We start from the raw sequence: 5829 nt of genomic DNA, 5'->3' as shown, positions 1-5829 counted from the left end.
TCTGCTGTGATTCGCTTTGTCATGAAATGAGCTGCAGTTTGGTTTTAGTGTGAAATTAGACCAACTTAGTCCCTCGGCATATATAACTGAATTAAAGGCCTAAAATTCTTTGAGGTAATTGCCTGACGCCTTTTATGCCGGGATATTGAAGTAAATCAAATAATGAGAAATGAAGTTTTACCTTTGTTGGTCAAATCTTGTAAATAACGTGCAACATTGAGCTCTTCTGCAATTTGTTAGAGCTCAGATTTGTTGGGAATGACCGTCAGCTACTACCATGTCAAGTTTTAGCTCTTTTTTTTTTTGTAAAACTGACTTGAGTTACAGACATTTTGGGGGTTTCTCAGGTCAGTTAGCTGTGGTTACTATCTCAACTCCAAACATTAGCCACTTGCAGATGTACATCCAGTAATTACTGTCTGGGAGTTTCATTAAAATCCCTCCAGTGGGTTGTGTGACATTTTGCTAACAGAGAGACAAACAGAAGAATGTACACTATCTCTTGAGGCAAATAAATACGAAGGAAGATGTCTGCTCCAGTGACAGTGAAAGGGATTGTTTTGTCGTTTGCGTAGCACAAAATCTGTGCTTCCTATCACCCCTGATCCACCCAAGTTCCCCTCATGTTGAAGCACGGCGGAGGCAGCATCATGTGGGGACGTTCTAATTGGAGCTTTAGAACTCAGTCAGAACCGAGAGAATGACGAGCGGCGCTACGCATGCGAAGGCTCGTAGGGAACGCCGGCGTCAGACCGGGACGACGAACCATCTCAGCCTCGAAACAGAAGTGTTGGACGTAACGCTGTCACTTACGACGACACATCATGGCCCTGAAGGCCTCATCGAGAGCATTCGCATTTGGTCACCATCCAATGCTTTTGGGCCCTGAAACCAGTTTACAAATTCAGCACTCTATTGGTTATGTTGAAAGTGTTATAGTTTCTTTAATTAATACATTTATTTATTTATTTATCAAACTAAAGTAATTGTCAAATCTAAATCAAACAAACTATAAGTTTTCCACAAGTAAGGATGTTTTCGATCAGGATAGGAAGGTTTTTTTTTTTTTTTGAGTTAATATTTAAAGGCACACAAAACAACTGTAACATGCTGGGGAGTGGTTAAACACAATTTCCCAGCATGCCTTGCACTCGCTGTTCCAGTCTTTCTTGTCATCCCGCTGGTAGAAGATGACACCGCACAGTTTGAATCCTTTTTCGTTGTTCCTGTTTTCATTTAGCTTGTGATGGTCAGTAAGAACAGATGAGGAAGAAAGCATGGTTAATTTCTGACCTTTGTGTGAAAACATGCTGGCAGTGTGTATTAAAGGATAAAAGAAGAAGGCACTGTAAGGTGGACTGGGGTGCAGGGACTGCGTTTAATCTTAATTTTCCTAATTGATAAGATGGACCAACGTGTTTGGTTTTACAGTGAAGCCGTTTTGGTCCAAGTGCAGATGAGGGCATCAAGGTTGAGAGTTAAATTCTGCTTTAGTCATTTGGGGGGAAGCGACGTTTTTTAAATTAGCACCAATAATGATGAAGCCCAGCAGCTTTCTTTCTCTTTGTTGACTCCCGGGTTTGAAGCGCACTTAAAGTGCAGTGGCTTGTAGCCGCCGCTAGGTGGCATTCCCAGCCAGTGCATGATAAGTTCCTCTTAAAAGCAGTGATCCAGGGGCCTGTTCTCTATGCAAATGATCAGTCTCGTCTGCTTCCATTTTGTCTGTCCAGTGACCCCCACCCCACATGCTCCCATGAGAATATGAACCCCTCTAACCAGCAGTGTGTTTGTCAGAGCTGTCAGGACCAGACAGCAGAGGACGCAGATCTAGGCGGGCAGGAAGGCAGATGGATTGAAGGGCTGCGCGCACACACGCACACACACACAGACACACACTATGGCCTGTAGAGCAGCTGCTGTCCCTTTTTCTCTCTGCGACGGTCGGAGTTGACACCACGCGCTCCTCTTCCTCCCCTGGATTAGACGCATTTTGCAGTCAGCCCAGGAGCTGGGAGGTAAACACTGGGGCTAATTGCTTTGACATACTGCTCTTTGTTTTGGCCTCCTGGTACTAATCAACCACTCACTAATAAGTCTGCCTGGCAAGGAAAAACAAAACACACCACCGTGTGTTTGGGCTGGGAGGAAGGAAGGACACAGCTCTGTCCCTTCGTCGACTTCCACTCCACAACACTGGCTGCAGTCATGTTTGCTTCAGAGATCCCACACTGGCTGCTGCTGTGGCCAGGCAGCGCCCCGCTCAGGTGTGAATCTATTTATCCTCATTAACAAGCATCTCCCCAAAGTCAGCCAATTAACACGCTGCTCCTAATGAAGCCATTAGCTGTCAGATGAGGTAGAGGCAGTGCTTGTCATCAGTCCATTCTACGTGCGTGTGTGTGGATCCAATCTTGCTGCTAATAATAAAAGCAAGAGAATTAATGGAGTGAGCGTGTGTGATAATGAGGTAATGTGGAACAAGCAGGAAGAGCAGTGATCAGCCCCTCTGTCTTGAATGAACATATCAGACACAGTGATTTACGCACTCTGAGCCACAAACAGGCCTGTCTTCTCTCACGTGTGTGTGTGCCTGTGTGTGTGGCAACAGATCTCCAGTAAAACATGCCAGTGAGAAATATGACCTCCTAATTGCAGGCAGCGCAGCCGTGTGTGTCCACCTAACACCCCATCAGAATGTGCAGCCTCCACATAACAAACTGTAGTTGTCACTTCATGTTCCCTAATGGAGCAATCACGGCGCGCAGCAGTAGTACAGTTTTAACTGTTACAATGATTGCGAGGACATGAACGCTGCAGCCTCAACAGAGAGGACCTAACAAGATCACACAGGCAGCTGTTGTGCTGCCACGACTTTTATAATTTATTCTGTGCAACTGGAGGGGGAGGAGGGGGGGAGCAAAAAAAAAAAAGCAATACCGGGGTTTTGCGAGGTGTCAACACATCTACAAACTGAATTCACGCCAACAGCAACTCCATTTGGTGTCTGCGTTTGTTTTGATTCTTCGTTCCGTAGCAAACCGTAGCTGCCTGGATGGGTTCTGGGCGTCTCACACCTCCGAGCTGAAAGCTGCACGAGGAGAGGCCAGGACCGAGGATGGGGAAATTGATTTTATGTTGAGCGGTTAATCCGATTGCACGTTCCTCTGTCTTCTCTCTCTCTCTCTCTTTTTTTTTCTCTGACATGCCGCTTTGTTTTCATCCCGTCTCCTCAGATAAACCCGATTCAGACTCAGTTTGTGCCATGGGGATGTCCCGATCTAGAGTCATATAAGTATACCAATTCTCCATCCATCATTTTATTTTTACCTGATACTTGCATTATTGAGCTTTTTTTTTTTTGTACAGCACAGAGCTACAGCCTACCTACCATAAGAACATTAAAGTTCTTAAATGAATGCCAACACTTGCGTGACACCTGAGTGTTGATTATGTAGTGTCAGGAGGGTCCAACAGCTCCAACAAATATTCCACCTCAGCCATAGGTTGGTCATCCATAGGGATAAACTCAGCCGCCCATTCTGTAATCCTTTTCACCCTTCCACTGTCCCGGGGAAACTTGTTTCTTCTTTTCAGAGTTTCCTCTGAGCTGCGTTTCTTAGCCGTGTTAGCTTTAAGAGCTGGGTGTACTCAGAACAGTGTTCGGATTTGAAATGTCTAATTGAACGGACGGCATTGGCTGTAACTCTGTCACCACCTCCATGAGAAATACCCAAATTACAAATGTTGCAAGGAGCTACAGAACTGCTGTCATTTAGTTTTTTTTAAATACTTCCAAAGTGCAGAGATGTTGGCACATTATAACCCAATCATAGTCCGCAGGTCAACAGCAGGGACTGGGAGGGTTAGGGTCAGCTACTCTGGTACCAATCAGTGGAAAATGGCTTGATCCGGCACTTGAGATTGGATCTGAATATTTATCATTAATACATTTTTACTACCAAACCAAAAAGCCCCTCAGTCTGTCCTCAGTTTGCTCACATTCACGGTGGTGAGCCAGACGATTAATATAAACTCAGAAACTCGGAGCTGCTTTATCCCTTTGCAACAAGTGGGAACGTTTTGCCAAAACTCATGCTCCAGTCAATTCCTGTCAAATTTAAGCCCAGTTGTTTTCCCCACTCAGGTTGAAAGGCAAACAAAAATATTTCTCAAACCATCAAGTGAGAGAGCTGTTGCTCTTGGAGAGTCGGTGGATCTGAAGTCCAAGCAGGCTCCGTTGTGTTGTTTAAACCCGATCAAACACCAGGAGGCCACTTCAGGTTCGGGTACACGGTTAGGTGTAATAGCTCGCCGCTTTGAAACGTTGCTGAATTTCTTGTTTTCGAATTGTGCAAATGGGTTCAAAGCAAACTTTTAAACATATATTGTCCAGCTCTGGTAGCAGCTTCCGTGTTCAGAGCTTCAGAGCGTTTTGTAAACCCAAGTTTTTCCTTTTCTTTGTCAATTTGTCTGGATTTAAATCATTCATCATACTTTTTAAGTTATTTAGTTTTGGGTTTTTAAGACAAATATGTACATAATCAATTTGATGCACAAATTGGCATTACTTCAAATTTTCTTCTTTATTTATTTTTGAATGTTCATTTCATTCTTTCCTTTCTTTGTCTTTTCTCCTTTCAATCAATGGGTCGAAAGAATAAGTGAATGACTGAATGAATAAATAAATACATTTTCTTAGAGCCTAAAGCAACAAACCCGGCACAGGCAGAAGATATTCAGGTTTTAAAAAGCATAAACAAAAAACAAGAAACAAGAAGCAGGAAATCATTTCTTTAAGACAACCATGACACGGCAGAGAGGTTTAAAATGCATTCATAGCCTGCAGACATCTTTGCTTGGTTGAAAAATAAAAATACGAGCCTCACACAGAGTGGGAAACTTTGTGTGTTTTTGAGTAAAAAAAGAAAAGGAAGACAGGATTTAGGAGTCAAATAAAAGATCGAACTTGGTTTCCACAGAGTTGATGGTTTTCATGTTGAGCTGTTGAGGCTGCAGCTCTGAGCTCTGCTTCTGTCTAATTAAATACAAAAAGTGATGCTGAATGTCCTCTCTTTGACCTCCTTACTTTACAGCAAATCTTACACCAAGTCAGTGTCTTACTGACTCTCTCTGCCCTCCCAGAAACCCTGCTATTAGTCTTTAATCCAATCACCGTTACTTTATAACGTCAGACGTTTTTAGGGGAAAGTCACATTATTAAAGGCTTTGAGAATTATTAGTTTTTTTGATCAATTGTGGCCCAAAACTTGATTTTTAATTTTTTTTCCCCCAGATGAAGCCTTTAAAACAGGACATGAAGTCATTTCAAAGTGAACCGCAGGTTTGAAATAAGCTCTAATGGTGAAAAAAAGCTGCAGCCTTCATCACCTCTGCTCACATCCTCCAGACTGATAAACCTCTGCCTCTTCCCTTCTGTTGCTCCAGGTCCGGTCATCAGTCTGAACCTCGCTCAGGCTCCGGTTCGGAGGCTCCATCATCAGCGCAGACCCGTCCGACTGGGAGCCTGTTGGACCAGCAGCTAGCTGAAGTTCATCGCCCATGGCCTCTGGAAGGTGCGTTCCTCTTCCACCTGTTATAGCTTCCTCTCCAGTCAGCTGTTTTCCCCCCTCTGCTAAGTTGTTTATAACGAGGAAGCTGCTACTGTCTCCACCCAAACGGAGCTCCTCGCTCCAAGGAAGGATGCTGCAGACTCCAGTTGTTTTTCTGCCCCCCTTTTCTGTTTCTCCTCCAACCTGAGAAATCAGGGATTATTTCGAACTTAAACAGATGGATGGAATCAATCAGCCATGCTTTTACTTTCTACCCCCC

This window comes from Kryptolebias marmoratus, linkage group LG9 (genome assembly GCF_001649575.2).
Source record: "Kryptolebias marmoratus isolate JLee-2015 linkage group LG9, ASM164957v2, whole genome shotgun sequence".
Taxonomy (NCBI): Eukaryota; Metazoa; Chordata; class Actinopteri; order Cyprinodontiformes; family Rivulidae; genus Kryptolebias; species Kryptolebias marmoratus.
This window is presented reverse-complemented; position numbering follows the sequence as displayed.